This window comes from Macaca fascicularis, chromosome 15 (genome assembly GCF_037993035.2).
Source record: "Macaca fascicularis isolate 582-1 chromosome 15, T2T-MFA8v1.1".
Lineage (NCBI taxonomy): Eukaryota > Metazoa > Chordata > Mammalia > Primates > Cercopithecidae > Macaca > Macaca fascicularis.
This window is the reverse complement of record NC_088389.1, coordinates 14,358,663-14,377,708: the sequence shown is the minus strand read 5'-3', so window position 1 is coordinate 14,377,708 and position 19,046 is coordinate 14,358,663. Positions and strand designations below refer to the sequence as shown.

The 19,046-nt window shown below is 55.0% G+C and overlaps 1 long non-coding RNA gene across 5 annotated transcripts in view; it reads right to left on the bottom strand.

The window, feature by feature from the left end:
* Positions 1 to 18,756, bottom strand: part of LOC123569190 (uncharacterized) — a 101,245-nt gene extending 82,489 nt beyond the window's left edge. For 4 of the 5 annotated variants that reach the window (XR_012424275.1, XR_012424272.1, XR_012424274.1 and 1 more), the window contains exon 1: positions 3,719 to 3,814. This is a non-coding gene — a long non-coding RNA (uncharacterized lncRNA). Of the gene's footprint in view, positions 1 to 3,718; positions 3,815 to 18,634 lie in introns of those variants that run through there. The other variant, XR_012424273.1, reaches the window with a different exon arrangement.
* Positions 18,757 to 19,046: the final 290 nt, after the last annotated feature.

The window sequence follows — 19,046 nt, the reverse complement described above, 5'->3', positions numbered from 1 at the left end:
CGTTGCAATAAATGTATTTTCAGCCAATGATAACTATTTAATTGGGTCCTAATTAATGAATGTTCACGGAGCATTTGTGATGCTTGAGTGAACGGTCCCCTGAAAGACACAAGTGCTATGAGTCTATTAGCAGTGGCATTTTAAGGTACTCAAAGTCATAGGTGTGCTAGATCCCAGAAGATTAAATTCGCTGGAAGTGAACATTAAAATTAGTGCCCTTGTGTGACCCCCACCTTTCTCCACTCCTTCTTTGCTCCTTCTTGCTTCCAGAAACATCACGGGTCTGACAGAGCCACGTGATGTGAATAAGGCTCTTGTAGACTGACAACATTTGACTCTCAGGCTGAGAACTAGACCTTCTCACCAGGCACTCCACGGGGACAGGTGTGGGTCTCCTTCATTCACGGCTACACCCCAGCCCCTACTGTAGGGCTGGCCTGGCACCAACAAGGGGCCTCAACTCTCAGTAGGATGAATACACAAAATGTTAGCCTCACTTTATCAGAGCGCTGGGCTCCCAGCCTGTCCATGGTGGGATCACAGACTGCTGGGCTCCCAGCACCCTAGACTGAGGGATGTGGAGCGGGGCAGCATCTCCATTCTGCAGATGCAAAACCAAGAAGCTTCAGGGCTTCCGCCTCGCACTTCTGGTTATTGGAGCAGAAGGAGACGAATGGAGAGAAGGAAGGAAAGAGGGGTAAAGGAAAAGTCTTTTCTCCTGGTTATCGAACGACACCCCGTGAGCTGGGACAGCAACAGAAATCCCCTCTCCCGGAAGGGCCCCAGGACCCTTCCACTCTCCCTGCTCCGCCCTCACCCTCGCCTCCACAGGGCCAGGGAAGGCAAAGCAGCTCTGGGAGCTGGGAGGACGCTGAAGGAAGAGTGTAGGCTGTGACCTGCCCCCATGGGCTGCACTCTCCCTCTCCTACCCTGGCGAAATCCACCAGGGCTCAGGGAGTTCTTTCGTCGGCCCCTGGATGAAACTTGGACTATATTTCTGAGATGGAGTTTCATTTTTGTTGCCCAGGCTGGAGTGCAATGGCACAATCTCAACTCACTGCAACCTCTGGGTTCAAGCGATTCTCCTGCCTCAGCCTCCCAAGTAGCTGAGATTACAGGTGCACACCACTACGCCTGGTTAATTTTTGTGTGTGTATATTTTTAGTAGAGATGGGGCTTCAGCCGGGCGCGGTGGCTCAAGCCTGTAATCCCAGTACTTTGGGAGGCCGAGACGGGTGGATCACGAGGTCAGGAGATCGAGACCATCCTGGCTAACACAGTGAAACCCCGTCTCTACTAAAAATACAAAAAATTAGCCGGGTGTGGTGGCGGCGCCTGTAGTCCCAGCTACGTGGGAGGCTGAGGCAGGAGAATGGCGGGAACCCGGGAGGCGGAGCTTGCAGTGAGCTGAGATCCGGCCACTGCACTCCAGCCTGGGTGACAGAGCGAGACTCCGCCTCAAAAAAAAAAAAAAAAAAAGAGATGAGGCTTCATCATGTTGGCCAGGCTGGTCTCGAACTCCTTGAACTCCTAACCTCAGCTGATCCACCTGCCTTGGCCTCCCAAAGTGCTGGGTTTACAGGTGTGAGCCACCACGCCTGGCCAAAACTTGCACTCTTTTATTGAGTTGTTCTCCCCAGTCCACCTTCCATTTCCGCTCAGTGGGACTCACTAGTTAGCAGGCTATCAATCCACTGGGGAGGGTTGGGTGGCCCAAGATGATAGAGAAAGAGCTCCAATCGGTCCCAGGAGGCCTCGGCCTTTTTTGGACCACAGTTTCCCTGAGCGGAAAATTAGCTTTGATTGGAAGAGCTCTGAGCCCCCTTGCAGCTCCAATCTGCTCAGATTTTATTTTTTTTATGGACTCCATTATTGAGCAGTGCGGCCTTGGGCAAGTCACCAAAGCTAGACCCTGGTAGCTCCTCTGTATAATGGGCACATTACTGGAGGAAGCCTGGCAGCGGGAGGGGCTTCTCACCACCGCCCACTCCTTGCTGCATGTCTCTTGGGTCCACCTTGGAGGGGGTTCGCAGCTCATAGTTAAGAGCTCAGACCTGGGTGTCTGGCAAGGCTGGCTTTGAGTCCCAGCTTCACCGGTGACTGACTGCGTGTCAGCAGCTCAGGCCCTGCCTCTCAGTCTCCTCATCCCATCCGTAGAAAGGAATGTAATGAGTACCAACTCCCTAGGATTGCTGGGAGACAATACCTTTGAGCTCATGGCAGGCCCTAAGTACCAACTCAGTGCCAATTGTCACTTTGTGATTGGCTGAGGCTTCCAGGGCTCAAGGCCTGGAGAGAGCCACTGGCTCAGAGACAGAGCCAGAACCAGATCTTGAGGTCCCAGGGAGTGACGCACATGCGGCAGTGAGCACAGGCTGTTCCTGGCTGCCCTGTCCCCTCCCTACTTGCTACAAACCTTTCTCTGAGAAGCCCAGGATCTCATGGGGGCTCTAAGATCTGCAAGGGCCTGACTCAACTCTGGAAGAGCCCCATGTGACAGGCCTCCCTCCCTCGTCTGCCCCTTCCCAGGCTCTGCAAGGCCAACTCTCCCAGGAGGCAGCAGCGTGTCCTGCCTGTTGCTTTGCTGGGCTCAGAGGAAACCCTGTCCCAGCTCGCCGGAAGGTGGTGACTTCCCGGGCTGCTGTCTCCTGAGGCAAGCGGCCAGGCTCCACCAGGACCTGTGAAAGGAGAACTGGAGCCTTGACCCTGGTTGGTCTGAGTGTGTGTGTGTCCTTGTGGAAGTCATGCTTTGGACTTCTGCCTTTGCCTCTGTGTTTGTTTCTGGAGTGCCATGTCCACCCACCAGGCCCGGCCCAAATCCCCCTGCCTCCTGGACAGTTAGCTCAGGCGTCTCAGCTGAGGCTCCCTCTCTATTCATGCCCTGGGCTCCAGTTATTTGCGGGCTTCTTTTAGAGCCTTGATGCAAACTTTCCCGACTGGGGCTCACACCCATGGTTGCGTTTGAATGACGGTGGTCTGACATGAGGGGATTAGAAAACGGGTTATTCTCTGACGATGCCTGCAGGGCTGCTAGGGGGTCTGTCTGCTCAAAGGCATCGATTCTAAGGACTCCAAATGGACCCTCGGTTCTTGTCCAATCTCTGTCTTGGTGCTTCCTTCCATGCTGGAAGCTTACTGAAAGGGACTGTGTATGCCAAGAGCTACTGGTGTTATCTCCTTAAACCCTCCCAACCAAGCCCCATGATGTCATCCTGACTGCTATTCTATCCCCATTTGACAGCTGGGCAAGCTGAGGTTCCAAGTGTAACTTGCCCAAGGACACACCCAGCCAGGAAGTGGAAGGGTGGAATTTAAACCCAAAGCTACTGACTGGACTCCAGAACTCAGCTCTTACCCTCCTCCCTGGGCAGCCTCCACTCTGCCTGCCAGGGCCTGAGTTCCCAGAGGGCAGGGGCTGTTTCCGGCTCAGCCCAGGTGCCGTCCAGGGCCCTGTGCAAGGCCCAGGACCTGGTTGGTATCTAGGTGGCACCAAATGTATACAGTCTACTGACAGAAGCAATACAATGTGTGAGCGTGAGAGAGAGGCTGTCAGAGAGACACAGAGGAACAGAAGGAAAGGAGAGAGAAAAAGAGAAAGAAAGAAAAATGGGAGAAGGAGGCTCACGGGGTACGCCGGTGTCTGGTCCAGAGCCCCTCAACCTCCAGCCCAACCAGATAGGAGGACCCCCGGTGCTGGATAGTTGGACACCTAGCCTACCTGCAGTGCTGGGCCCGACTCAAGGGTGTAAACTGGAATGTAGAGGCGGCAATAGGGAGCCGCAGATGGTCCGGGAGCAGGGGAGTGACGCAGTGCGGTGCCCACACCGCCTGATTGGGTGCAAGAGACACCAGCCCAATCCCACGAGAGCTGGGCGGTCCCGGCGGACCTCTAGGGAAGGAGGGGGTGGGCGCAAGTGGCAGCCCTCCTGCCCATGTCAGAGCCAACGCGACCGCTCCAGGCGGGCTCCGTCCATACCCGGGCGTTCTCGGGGGAGAGGCAGACGGCCTGCGGGAGGCACCGGGCTCTGGGATTTGGGGAGGCTGTGGGAGAACGGTTCACTCGCCTTCCGGGGCGGACAGCGAGCTAGGCGACCCCCAAGAGAGCCCCGGCCGGCACGCGCGGATCCCAGAAGCTCGGGCGGGGGCGCCCTTCGGAGGAATGTTTCCAGGGCTCGGGCAGCGCCGCCGCCGAAGCCTTTCCACTCTCTCCCCGCCCGGCTCGCCGCCCGCTCTCGCGCCCCCTCCAGGGCTCCCCATCTTCCCCCACCCGAACCCCACATCGCTGCCCTCCGGGCCGGCTGCGCCCAGGCACTTGGTGCAGAGTAACCTCTCCACGGGCCCCGCCTCCGCCGGGAAGCCGCGCGCGGTTGCCAGGAACGCGGCAGGCGCTCGAAACTGGACGGCGGCCCGGGCATCTCGGCACTGGCGGCTTCGGCCCTCCTGGGCGGCCCCGGCCCGGCCCTCTCCCCACCCGCGCCCTCCGCGGGGCCGAGCCTCCCCACCGCGCCCCTGCCCTCCGATTCCTGTCTCTTCCGCTGCGGCGGATTCTTTTCCTTCTGTGTTCCCGCTCCTCCCGGATCACCTTCTACTCGCCCCCTTTCCTTCTGCAGCAGAGAGTACAAGAAAAGGGGTTCATCCACCCCACTCTTCGCCAGCCCGCTGTGGGGTGGTTGGGCTCCCCATGTCCCCCTTGGTAACACCCACCGTCTCCCCCGGATCTCAGGAGCCTCCTTTCCCTCAGACAAACAAATCTGAAGCTGGGCTTTGTGAATGACCTCGGGTAAGGGGTGTCCCTGAAATTCTATGTCACATTTGGGGTGCATTTGCCTGGGGAGAATCCAAACCTTTCGTGGTTACTCAGACACACCAGTGGTTGAGAAAGGTTACAAAAAACAAACAAACAAAAAACAGCCCCAGGCCGGGCGCGTTGGCTCACGCCTGTAATCCCAGCACTTTGGGAGGCCGAGGCAGGCAGATCACTTGAGGCCAGGAGTTCAAGACAAGCCTTTCCAACATGGCAAAAATGCCGTCTCTACTAAAATACAAAAATTAGCTGGATGTGGTGACGCGCACCTGTAATCCCAGCTACTCCGGGAGGCTGAGGCGTAAGAATCACTTGAGCCTGGGAGGCCGAGGTTGCAGTGAGCTGAAATCTCATCACTGCACGCCAGCCTGGGCATCAGGGGGAAACTGTGTCTAAAAAATGAAAACAGGCCAGGTGCTGTGCGTGGCTCACACCTCTAATCCCAGCACTTTGGGAGGCTGAGGCAGGCGGATCCCTTGAGGTCAGGAGTTCAAGACCAGCCTAGCCAACATGGTGAAACTCCGTCTCTACTAAAAATACAAAAATTAGTGGCACGTGGTGGTGCACACCTGCAATCCCAGCTACTTGGGAGGCTGAGGCAGGAGAATCGCTTGAGCCTGGGAGGAGGTTGCAGTGAGCTGAAATCAAGCCCCTGCACTCCAGCCTGGATGACAGAGTAAGACTCTGTTTCAAACAAACAGACAAAAAACTACAGCCTCAGTGATGCCTCCCATGCACCTTACTAATCTATGCAGCACTTATTTATTGAGACCTACTATGTTCTAGGTGCATGCTAAGCCCTAGGGGTGCAGTCAGGAACGCTAGACAAGGACCTCACAGGAGATGAAGGGGTCATGACAGGGGCTCTGGGGCTGGGAAGGAACCAGGGAGAGGCATGAGAAGGAATGACAGGTGGGCTTCACCCAGGGCTGAGGTGTGGGATGTCTCTGAGGGCTTCGCAGGTGCACTGGCACCTACCTGGCCTGCCTCTAGCCTCCCCACTTCCAGAACTTACCTTAGGAGTGCAGCCCTTGTTCACTCTGTTTCCATGGCTGTGGTAAACAGGACTCAAAACATACCTGGGCTGGGGGCTTGGGAGTCCCCGAATCTACCCCACCCTGTGCTCTCAGTGAGCTGAGATCAAGTCACTGCACTCCAGCCTGGAGTAGAGCCCAGAGTGGCCCAAAGGTCTGTTATATGGAAACAGGCTCCAATTTTGAGCCACCGCGCCCGGCGGAAGTGGTTTTTAACCCGGCCAAAATGAGACAGGATTTTTTGTTGCTGCAGGACATCAACAGAAACAGCATGAGGGATTGCCTTCAGGGTCTAGCTCTGTCACCCAGGCTGGAGTGCTGTGGTACAATCATGGCTCACTGCAGCCTCGACTTCCTGGGCTCAAGCAATCCTCCCTCCTCAGCCTCCTGAGGAGATGGGACTACAGACACACACCACCATGCCCAGCTGGTTGTATTTTTTGTAGAGTTAGGGTTTTGCCATTGCCTCAAACTTTTGCTAAAGGTTCTCTGGCAGCATGGCCCGATGCGCCCTTTCCTGCTCTTCCCCAAGCACCTGACCCCTGTGTGTCTCTTAAGGACACAGCTCTTGCAGGTGCCATCTGCGCCTTTGCCCATCAGGTACAAGGAGGAGATTCTGCTCATTTGGTCCTTTCCTCGGTAGGAACTGACTCAGACCCTACTGTGCTCCCCCGCTGAGGTGCAAGAGATGGGGCCGGGGCCGGGCGCGGTGGCTCAAGCCTGTAATCCCAGCACTTTGGGAGGCCGAGACGGGCGGATCACAAGGTCAGGAGATCGAGACCATCCTCGCTAACACGGTGAAACCCCGTCTCTACTAAAAAATGCAAAAAAACTAGCTGGGCGGGTTGGCGGGCGCCTGTAGTCCCAGCTACTCGGGAGGCTGAGGTAGGAGAATGGCATAAACCTGGGAGGCGGAGCTTGCAGTGAGCTGAGATCCGGCCACTGCACCCCAGCCTGGGCGACAGAGCAAGACTCCCTCTCAAAAAAAAAAAAAAAAAAAAAAAGAGATGGGGCCGGAAACGCTGAGCTGAGAGAATGGAGAATCTCACAGCTGGTGGTAAATTAGCAGTGAGGGCCAGGCGGATGGCTCGCACCTGTAATCCCAGCACTTTGGGAGGCCGAGGCGTTTGGATCACTTGAGGCCAGGAGTTTGAGGCCAGCGTGGCCAACACAGTGAAACCCCGTTTCTACTAAAAATAGAAAAAATTAGCCGGGCATGGTGGCGCACACCTGTAATCCCAGCTACTCGGGAGGCTGAGGCAGGAGAATCGCTTGAACCTGGGAGATGGAGGTTGCAGTGAGCTGAGATCGAACCACTGCACTCCAGCCCGGGTGACACAGCAAGACCCCATCTCAAAAAAAAAAAAAAAAAGAAAAAAAAAAGAAAAGTAAAGAGAAAAGAAAAAGAGGATGGGACCGGGGTCTTCAAAGCCTGAGGGCCACTCGGGGGAGTCTGGTTGGATGGCATGGCTTCCTTTTCCGCACGCTGAGTCAGAGGGGATGCTTTTGGCCATAAGTAACAGGAAATTTGACCCCAGTTAGCTTGAGCAATAAAGATATCACATAGCACAACACAACAGGAAGCCCAGAGGCGGGCAGTCCTCTGGAGTCCCTTCTTCAATGGGAGCTTATTCCTCAGGGAGCAGCAGAGGCCACCTGCTTCCTTCCTTGAGTCCAGCAGGACGGGGAGAGAGGGCCTCCTGGGTCCAACCTAGGCCCACCTAGAGCCTCAGAAGATGCTGCTGTGTGCTGATTGGCTTAGACCAGAGCTCCTGAACCAATCAACTCTCAAGGAACTGGCCGAGCTAAAACAAGGCCGGCACCTAGAGCTGGCTCATTCCCCAATCCAGTGCCTGCTACACACTCATAAAAAAGAAGGGCAGGCCTCCCAGGTTCGTGCCTGGGAGGCTGAGGTGGGAGGATCACTTGAGCCCAGTAGTTCAAGACTATCTGGGCAACATGGCAAGACCCTATCTGTACAAAAAATACATAAATTAGCCAGGCGTGGTGGCACATGCCTGTAGTCCCAGCTACTGAGGAGGCTTAGGTGAGAGAATCCCTTGAGCCTGGGAAGTCGAGGCTGCAGTGAGTTATGACTGCACCACTGCGATCCATCCAGCCTGGGCAACAGAGCAAGACCTCATCTCAAAAAAAAAAAAAAAAAAAAAAAAAAAAAAAAAAAAAGAGGGTGTTTTGTTCTTGTTTGGAAAACACCATTCACTGCAGGGACAGGGACAGGGGCTTGGAGACTGAGCCCTCCCTCAGCCGGGCTTGGAGTGTGAGGGGCTGTGTCCACCTCTTCCTGGTGTCTGCCGCATCTAGCAAGCACAGGGCCAGGCACAGCCCAGCATAGTCTGCACCTCCCAGTGCCTACAGATCTGCAGATGCCTCCACAGATTGATCATCCCATGCCAAGTTCTGTGCTGGGCACTGGGATGCAAAACCTCTGGTGGGGCCACAGAAAAGAAATAGCACAGGGATAAGATGGCAGCAAATGGCAATAAGGGCCCCATGGTCAGAGGCATGTGAACCAGAGAGACTCCATCTTGAATGGGGCTGGGTAAAATGAGGCTGAAACCTACTGGGCCGTGTTCCCAGATGGTGAAAGCATTCTAAGTCACAGGATGAGATAGGAGGTCAGCACAAGGCACAGGTCATAAAGACCTTGCTGATAAAACAGGTTGCTATAAACAAGCTGGCTAAAACCCAAAAAACTAAGATAGCGACGAGAGTAACCTCTAGTCGTCCTCACTGCTACACTCCCACCGGCGCCATGACAGTTTACAGATGCCATGGCAACGCCAGGAAGTTGCCCTCTATGACCTATAAAAGGGGAGGCGTGAATAATCCACCCTTGTTTAGTATATCATCAAGAAACAACCATTAAAGTGGGCAGGAGAATGGCGCAAACCCGGGAGGCGGAGCTTGCAGTGAGCTGAGATCCGACCACTGCACTCCAGCCTGGGCGACAGCGCGAGACTCCGTCTCAAAAAAAAAAAATAAATAAAAATAAATAAATAAATAAATAAAAATAAAGTGGGCAACAAGCAGCCCTGGGCGGCTCTCTAGAGTAGCCACCCTTTTTTATTTGACAGAGTCTCGCTCTGTCACCAGGCTGGAGTGCAGTGGGGAGAATTGGCTCACTGCAACCTCTGCCTCCTGGGTTCAAGTGATTCTCCTGCCTCAGTCTCCCAAGTAGCTGGGACTACAGGCACCCACCACCACACCCAGCTAATTTTTTGTATTTTTAGTAGAGATGGGGTTTTACCAGACTGGTCTCGAACTCCTGACCCCAGGTGATCCGCTCGCCTGGGCCTTTTGCCTAAAATCCAAGAACCCTGTCTTGGGGTCTGGATCGGGATCCCTTTCCTGTAACACCATGACAACAGAACCAAAGAACAAGATCTGGGGTGAAGGGGTGGGAGATGCCGTGAGACCAGGTGGTCAGGGAGGGCATCTCTGAGAAGGTGACAATTAGGCTGAGACCTGAAAGCTGAGAAGGAGCCAGTCACTCCAAGGACAGGGGGCAGAGTGGCTCCCGGCTGAGGGAACAGCATATGCCAGGGCCCTGTGTCAATGCCTGCTCCTGGTGGAGTATCGGGGAATAAAAAGTCACATCAGTCCCTGCTTCTCCTCAAAGACAGGTGACCCACAGCAGCTTCACCCATCACTGCCCAGGACCAGCAACAATGAGCCTGGCCATTAGCAAGGGGATGAACAGACAGGGAAATACTACTGAACAATGGCAGGGGAGGGCTATGGAGACACACATGGACAGGGACAGGTCCCAAATAGTATGCTGGACAGAAGTCAGGCGTGGCACAGTGCGTGCTCTGATTCCAGTTGGGTGAAAAGGCAAAACTGTCGGTGGTGATGGAGGTCAGGCTGGTGGTTCCCTCTGGGGTGTGTGACTGGGAGGGGCATGAGGGAACCATCTGGAGGGATGGGGGCCATCGGCTGTGTTGCCCACAAACATGTAAGAAATCGTGGGCTATACGCTGAAGGTCAGGGCATTTTACCAAACGTAAAATATACATCGAGAAAGTACTAAAAAGAAAAAGTACTAAAAATAAGAGAAGATACTGTGTGGCCTACAAGGAAAGAAAGAATCCCCCTCTCCACAGTACACCCCCTTCAAACCAGGAATCTCCTTGCAAGCTTTGGTCTGAGGTCATATTCGGGGCAGAAAGCAACAGTCCCCGCCGCCTTCCAGAAAAACAACCCCAACCCCATCCCCCATCATCTACAGAGGATGAGGCTGGGGCCTTCCCCCTTCTCTTCTCCTCCCGGCTCCTTCCTCCTCCCTCCTAAAGCCCAAGGTCCAAGAGGGGGTCCCAGGGTGGGGACAGGGTGGACCGGGAGCAGGGCCGGCAGCTGAGAAAGTCCAGGCTGCCCTCGGTGTCAGGCTGGGAAGGTCCGGGCCTCGCCCACAGCTGGGCTGTAACCCGAGCCTTTGGCTAAGCGGATTTCTCCCAGGGCAGGACCCCCTCCGGTTCTGGAATGCAGCCTGGGGCGGGAGGTGGAGCTGAAGAGGGGGTAACAAAGGGTGAAACCGCTTTGAAACTCCGCTTCCTGCCCCCCACCAGCCCCCAGCCTGAACAAACACGCCCTCTCCTCGCTGAGCCTTTGTTGGGAGAGGTGGGGCTGGCCCAGGGCTGCGGTGGCAGCTTCCGCCCCTGCCAGGGCAACCCCAGCCAGGCTGGGGTCAGGGCTTCCACCCTCACCACCACCAGCCATTCTCCAGGCCCAGCAGCCCGAAGCCCACCTCCCACTCCCCTCTCCCCTCGGCTTCTTGAGGATTCCGACTTGAGTGGGGGCACCAGTGCTAGGCCCACCCAGTTAGGATACAGATTGGCTCCCCACTGGTGACCTGGCTGTCATGGGATCGCACCACCTTCCCAAGAGACACCCTGTCCCCACACCACCACCATGGTGGTCCCGGCCTCACCCCCTGTCCGCTGGGGCTCAGTCTAGCTTTTTCCCCGTCTCCTTCTTACCCTGCACACCCTGAAAACTCATCTCCATCCAACTCCTCCCCACTCTCCCCTCCCAACCCACCATTCCCACGTGCACCCCGGGGCCCCAGCACACAAGAGCCCCAAGCCCAGGCTGTCCCATGCAAGTGCCAGGACAAGACCACCAGTCCTGGTCCTCAGAGCTTCCCTGTCTCCAACCCCCTCTAGGACCCTCCCCTCGGCTGCTCACACACCCAGGGACTGTCCTCTGGCCATCCCGCTCCAGCCTCCACTGCAGGGACCCTCAGTCCCCTCCTCAGCCACCAGGCCACAAACCCTGCAGGACAGCCAGGCGCAGCGGATGGGATGGCCTAGCGGCCAGGCCACTGGAGGCAGTCCCAGGGAGCCCCAGCGAAAGGGAAGCAAGGATAGAAGTCATCTTGATGGTAACAGCCCTGAGAAGTATGGGGTGCCACCAAAGGTGAGCCTAGCTGGAGTGGGCTGGGAGCCTGCCAAGGACCCTGACAGCACCAAACCAGTGGGATATGGGCCAGTTGCGCGGGCCCTGCAGGGCTCCTCAGGACATCTCCCCTCCACCAGCTGTGCTGATTTTACCCACACTGCCCAGGGGTCTCCTCTGGCCTCCGTAGCACTCCTGTGCCATCCCTGCCATGCACTGACCACTTTGAGCTGTCCTTGTCTCCATTGCTCCGCTCCCCTCCCCTGCCCATCTGGACTCCAGGGCCCTGCTAATTGCCAGGCACATGGTGAGAAAAGAAGGATGGGAGGGAGGGAGGGAGGGAGGGAGGAAAGAAGGAAGGAAGGGAAGGAAGGAAGGGAGGGAGGGAGGGAGGGGAAGGGAAGGGAAGGAAGGAAGGGCTGCTCCACCAACTACTCAGGTACAGGCTGCCCTGCCCTTGCAGGTCACGCCAACCCTCTGGGGAGGAACTGGCCCCAGCCTGGTGCTGGTCATTAACTCAATGCCGGGACTCGCCTGGTTAATGAATAATTAAGCTGGACAGAGTCTGACCTCGGGATGACCTTGAGCTCTCCGCTGCAATGTCCTCCCCCAGTTGGATATGTGACCCATTGAGAGCAACCCTGCTCTTCTTCCTCCCTATTAGTAGGTTCTGTATCCTGGGGAAGGACCAGACAGGAGAAGTCCTGACCCCAACCCCCGAGGGCTCTGGCCAGCCCAAGAGGCCACCAGTCCAGCACACAGGGCGTGGGGGACTCCTTTCTCTCCACACTCCTTGCATGTGGGCCTCCGGCGCTGAGCGACCCTGGGTCCAGCTCTTCCCCTACCCACAGCCACCCCACCCCTGAGTTTCAGTTTCTCCATCAGTCACCCAAGGAGGATGGGCTCAGCATGACTGTGATTCCCTCCATGTGGCTGTGGAAATGGGTGAGCATGTGGCAGCTGGAGCCAGATGCCTTGGAGACCACTTTGTCATACATAAAACAGACCTTCAGAGCCGTAATCAGCTAGAAAGAAGCCCATAGCAAGCTGGGGGCACTGGGAGGAGGACAGGGTCTGCTGACCCACAGTCCTGGCCTCTTTCCCCTTTATGCTAACCCTCCCTGTTGGGCTTTGTCCATTATTCAATTCATTTATTCATTCATTCATTCAGCAGTTATGTTAGGCAGGCCTCCGCATGAGCGGCCAGGGTGAACCACGCAGGGTCTTGCCCTTGGGGAGGCCCAATCCAAGGGACAGAACCATCCAGAGCACTCAGCGCAGGTTTGCAGAGGACAGAGGCTCCTTCCCCTACCTGAGAGGTGAGAGGGCACCTGCAGCAGGGCCTCTCCCGTGCTGAGCCTCCAGGAAGGGAAGAGAAAAGGGAGGCGGGAACTCCTGGAGGAGCAACTGCAGGAGCAAAGGCCTTGCAGAGAGAATGTTCCATTGGGAAAATTCCTAGCAGTTGGGTTTGCTTGGCTGTGTTGAGACCCAATGAGCCACAGATAAGAATTTTTCAAAAAAGACTATGAGAAGCAAAAGGTTTGAAGCCGGCATTTGAACCTGGGGAGAGTCTTAGTCAGACCTATTAAGTAATTGCGGTTTTTGCAATTACTTTTTTTTTTTTGAGACGGAGTCTTGCTCTGTCGCCCGAGCTGGAGTGCAGTGGCGCGATCTCGGCTCACTGCAAGCTCCGCCTCCTGGGTTCACGCCATTCTCCTGCCTCAGCCTCCCAAGTAGCTGGGACTACAGGCGCCCACCACCTCGCCCGGCTAGTTTTTTGTATTTTTTTAGTAGAGACGGGGTTTCACCATGTTAGCTAGGATGGTCTTGATCTTGTTACCTCGTGATCCGCCCGTCTCGGCCTCCCAAAGTGCTGGGATTACAGGCTTGAGCCACCGCGCCCGGCCTGCAATTACTTTTTTTTTGAGACAGAGTCACTTTGTCGCCTAGGCTGGAGTGTAGTGGCGCAATCTCAGCTCACTGCAACTGTCGCCTCCTGGGTTCAAGTGACTCTCCTGCCTCAGCCCTGCCGACAGGGTTTTACTACGTTGGCCAGGTGGGTCTCGAACTCCTGACCTCAAGTGATCCACCTGTCTCAGCCTCCCAAAGTGCTGGGATTACAGGCGTGAGCCACTGTGCCTGGCCTACGATTACTTTTAATTGCAAAAGCCACAATTACTTTTGCACCAACCTGATACACTCTGGAAAGACCACTCTGGCAGCTGCTGCATGAAAAATGACTTGAATGGAAAGAAGCCGTAGCCCTGGGTAGTTATAGGGATCACCCAGGCAGAGGGAATGGGGTCTGGATCAGTGGCGGGAGGTAGAAGAAAAGCTGACATATTCCAGCATTATTGGTGATTGACTTTTTCTTTTTCTTTTTTGAGACGGAGTTTGTTGAGACTCTTGTTGCCCAGGCTGGAGTGCAATGGCACAATTTCGGCTCACTGCAACCTCAGCCTCCTAGGCTCAAGCGATTTTCCTGCCTCAGCCTCCGGAGTAGCTGGGATTACAGGCATGCACCACCACGCCCAGCTAATTTTGTATTTCTAGTAGAGATGGCATTTCTCCATGTTGGTCAGACTGGTGCTTTTTTTTTTTTTTTTTTTTTGAGACAGAATCTCGCTCTGTCACCCAGGCTGGAGTGCAGTGGCCGGATCTCAGCTCACTGCAAGCTCCGCCTTCCGGGTTTACACCATTCTCCTGCCTCAGCCTCCCGAGTAGCTGGGACTACAGGCGCCCGCCACCTCGCCCGGCTAGTTTTTTGTATTTTTAGTAGAGACGGGGTTTCACCGGGTTAGCCTGAATGGTCTCGATCTCCTGACCTCGTGATCCGCCCGTCTCGGCCTCCCAAAGTGCTGGGATTACAGGCTTGAGCCACCACGTCTGGCGGTCAGACTGGTCTTGAACTCCCTGAGAGGGAAGCATGAAGGAGGAGCAGGTGGGGAAGACTGGGGTGGAGGAAACCTGAGTGGCCGGCAGGGACACCGAGTGGAGGTGTTCAAGGTCAGCAGACGTGATGGGTCTGGCGTTGGGAAGGTGATAGGACCAGAGACAGAAGTCTAGGAAGCCGTGAGTGTGACGGACACTGCCCAGGACAGCTGAGGTCCAGAACACACCATCAGTTAGTTACTCGAGAGCTGAAGCAAGAAGTGCCACGTGGGCAGCCTCAGAAGCGACCTGCAGAGAGCCAGCAGAGAAACTGAAGGATGCGTGTCAGAGATTGGGTTAGAGTGACAAGGCCGTTGCTTAAAGGTCAAGTCTGGTGAGGCTGGTCTGGGTTCCCCCAGCTGGGGCTGGCACCAGGGCGGAACCGTCACAGGATATTGTATGGAAAGTGGTAGGCATGAGGAGTCCTGGGAGGGTTGGCATCTGTGGGGACAGAGAGTTTTGGGAGAGGAGATTGAGCTTAAAGTGCTTCTCAGGACAGTGAGGGCCAGGTGGCCAGGGGCGGTGTGGAGCTGGCCTGCAGACCTCAGAATGGGGCCGAGGAGGCAGTGATCAGGTCTGGGTGCCTGTGGTGCAGGGGGCACGGTGGAGGTCCCTGAGGATGATGGGGTGCAGGAAGGGAGAGGCCAGCGTGTTGGCCAGGGTATCTTTCTGGGTACCCAGAAGGGACGCTCTGAGTGGGGAGAGAGGACTCTGGGTGACCCAAAGTCATTAGAGGATGAGGGGTCACACCAGAAGGTGAGTAGCTGATCCCCGGTGCAGGGGCGACAGGAACACAGAGGGAGGGCTTTAGGGGTTGGGTGAAGTGTTCTGAGTTACTGAGACAGTGCCCGCGAGCTGATTTTCCGCACCCGGGACTACATCGCTGTCAGCCAGGACGCGGCTCAAGGACAGACTTGCTTGTGTGTCTGGCTTGCCTGGGCAGCTCCAGTTGCGGAAGAGGAGAGCCCTGGCCCGGCCCCAGCCTGAACTTTGAAGCCAGGGCTGTGAGATGGAGAAAAGCTCGAGAGAAGCCAGGATCCACAGCCTGGTCATTGGAGCACGGCGCTCTCAGCAGAGAGACCCAGGCGCAGCTGTGAGGGGCGCACACAGTGGACACAGGAGTGCAGCACGGCTCAGTAAGCTCAGAGGCGCTTGAGAGGCTCCCTTGGCAAGGGTCCCAGGAGATCTCAGCCTGCTCGAGGCTGCGGCAGGCTCCTGCCCCTACCAGCCCTGGAGGCCTGTGGGAAGCAGGAGGAGGTTATTTTCCTGAACCCTAGTTGGGCAGTGGGAAGGCCAGGATGAGGGGCAGCTGGGTGGCGCTGGATGGCTTCTGTCTCCCTCCTCAGCATCCCCACCAGGCAACCAGCAGCTGAGCCCCACCCCATTCTCTCTGTCCTCCGGAAAACCTGGAAAAGCATGCTCCTCCCCACGGCAGGCAGTGGACTGTGATCCCTAATGAGTGTGCCCTTGCACACACCCAGGGCACCTCTCAGAATGTGCACAGAGGCACAAGCACCCACAGAAATGTTCGTGCGCTCAGAGGAAGATCTCCACACAGACACACATGTGTGAAGGGGAATTACACACATGCATATGCAAAGAAACCACAAATGTGTGCACAGAGATTGTGCATGGCACTCATGCGTACAAATACACATCAAACATACAGATGTACATACAGCCATTACATATGCACCCGTGTAACTCCTGCAGCCACAAACATGCCCGTTCCACATGCTTATAAACATTCACAGAAATGTTCACCTGCTCACAAATGTGCACTGAAAACCAAGTACAAACGGATAGACATGGGCCGGGCGCGGTGGCTCAAGCCTGTAATCCCAGCACTTTGGGAGGCCGAGACGGGCAGATCACGAGGTCAGGAGATCGAGACCATCCTGGCTAACACGGTGAAACCCCGTCTCTACTAAGAAATACAAAAAACTAGCCGGGCGAGGTGGCGGGCGCCTGTAGTCCCAGCTACTCGGGAGGCTGAGGCCGGAGAATGGCGTGAACCCGGGAGGCGGAGCTTGCAGTGAGCTGAGATCCGGCCACTGCACTCCAGCCTGGGCGACAGAGCGAGACTCCGTCTCAAAAAAAAAAAAAAAAAAAAACGGATAGACATGGGCACACGTACGATGTACATACAAACATCCACAAAGATGCACAGATGCATAAATGCTCACATGCACGCGAACATATACATGGTTGTGCGTGTATGGAGCTATTTGCATTTCTACATCTGTACATGCAGAGTCAGCATTACACAGACACAGCAAAGGAGTGCAGCCCGAACTTTACCCCCAAATACGGCTCCCTGGTGTCATCAGTGTTTCGAATTAAAGACCCTTAGAGATCAACAGATGCTAGAAGAGACTTTTCCCCTCCCTGCCTAAAGACCAGACAGATCCCCCGAGGAGAACAATGGCCCCCTGCCCACCCCGCTCCTGTCTCTCAATCATCCACCTCTCCCAAAGCACGGGCTCAAGTTCCCTTATCTGCGTAGAGTCTGGACCTACCAAAGAAGAAGACAAAGACCTTTGGGCCCTTCTCTGAGTTTTCAATAACTAAGCCCACATCGCAGGAAGGAAGACAAAGTCTGTCAACGAATCTGGACAGATTTTGTCACAAATGATTGTCTGCTCTGCAGGCTGAGTAGACTTACCATTGGATGTTCTTTGAACCCATCAAATTCCCAAAAAAATGTTTTCTTGTTTTTTGTTTGTTTGTTTTTTGAGACAGTCTTTCTCTGTCTTCCAGGCTGGAGTGCAGTGGTGGGATCTCGGCTCACTGCCACCTCTGCCTCCTGGGTTCAAACAATTCTCCTGCCTCAGCCTCCTGAGTAATTGGGACTACAGGCACGTGCTACCATACCTGGCTAATTTTTTGTATTTTTAGTAGAGATGGGGTTTCACTGCATTAGCCAGAATGGTCTTGATCTCCTGACCTCGTGATCCACCCGCCTCGGCCTCCGAAAGTGCTGGGATTACAGGCGTGAGCCACCGTGCCAGACCCTAAAAATCATTACTATCCCCTTAAAGTCACCCATGCTTCCCCATCTCCCTTTCCCCTAAGAAGTAGGGTATGTAAGCATCTGTATCCCACCCATACAGGGCAGTCACTCTGACTTTCCCCATGTACAATGGAATAGTAAATTTATATGTGTTTTTTGTATTAATCTTTTTTTTTTTTTTTTTGAGACGGAGTCTCGCTCTGTTACCCAGGCTGGAGTGCAGTGGCGCGATCTTGGCTCACTACAACCTCCGCCTCCCGGGTTCAAGCGGTTCTTCTGCCTCAGGCTCTTGAATAGCTGGGACTACAGGCGTGTGTCACCATGCCCGGCTAATTTTTTGTTGTTGTTTTTGTTGTTTTTGCTTGATTTTTGAGACGGAGTCTCGCTCTGTCGCCCAGGCTGGAGTGCAGTGGCGTGATCTCAGCTCGCTGCAAGCTCCGCCTCCCGGGTTCACGCCATTCTCCTGCCTCAGCCTCCCAAGTAGCTGGGACTACAGGCGCCTGCCACCACAAACAGCTAAATTTTTGTATTTTTTTTTTGAGACGGAGTCTCGCTCTGTCGCCCAGGCTAGAGTGCAGTGGCCGGATCTCAGCTCACTGCAAGCTCCGCCTCCTGGGTTCATGCCATTCTCCTGCCTCAGCCTCTCGAGTAGCTGGGACTACAGGTGCCTGCCACCTCGCCCAGCTAATTTTTTGTATTTTTTAGTAGAGATGGAGTTTCACCGTGTTAGCCAGGATGGTCTTGATCTCCCGACCTTGTGATCCACCCATCTTGGCCTCCCAAAGTGCTGGGATCACAGGCTTTAGCCACCGCGCCCGGCCAATTTTTTGTATTTTTAAATAGAGACAGGGTTTCACCGTGTGAACTAGGATGGTCTTGATCTCCTGATCTCGTGATCCGTCCACCTCGGCCTCCCAAAGTGCTGAGATTACAGGCGTCAGCCACCGCGCCTGGCCTAATTTTTGTATTTCTAGTAGAGACGGGGTTTCGTCATATTGGTCAGACTGGTCTCGAACTCCTGACCTCGTGATCTGTCCGCCTCAGCCTCCCAAAGTGCTGGGATTACAGGCGTTAGCTACTGCCCCAGGCCTAATCTGACTTTTTGTGAGGTGATTTTTCAGCAAACCTTCAAGGGTGAAGGGGAAGCTTTCCCTTCACCCTTAAAACAGTCGTGTCCATTATGGTCACAATGCACATTAACTTATATACATAGAGATATGCGTGCAAGTATGCACTTGTCCTCATGCTTAGAAAAGCCTAACTAGGCCAGGCGTGGTGGCTCATGCCTGTAATCCCAGCACTTTGGGAGGCCGAGGTGGGCAGATCACAAGGTCAGGAGTTCGAGACCAGCCTGGGCAACATAGTGAGATACCATTTCTTAAAAGAAAAAAAATACACACACACACACACAAATTAGGCAGGCATGGTGGCACGCACCTGTCGTCCCAGCCACTCGGAAGGTTGAGGTGGGAGGATCCTTTGAGCCAGGGAGATGGAGGTTGCAGTGAGCCGTCATCCAGTCTAGGCAACAGAGATCCTGTCTCAAAAAAAAAAAAAAAAAAAAAAAAAAGGCTAATGAAAGGTGTACACACACATTCCTTCAGATACTCACCCAGATATACATGTGTCAGCTTCACTGAAAACTATGAGGGCCAGGGCCATGACCCCCCTGGCTCACGGCTGTGTGTCTGATCCCTGGTACAGAGGTTTCCTAGGCAGAGTACCAGGGACAGTCTAGGAAAAGGCTCAGGGGCGGGAGTATGACAGGTGGATGTGAGGAGTGGCCCGGTGTCCCATATGGCTGGAAATGAGACACAGGTCGGGGGCCAGGGAAGGAAGGGAAAAACAG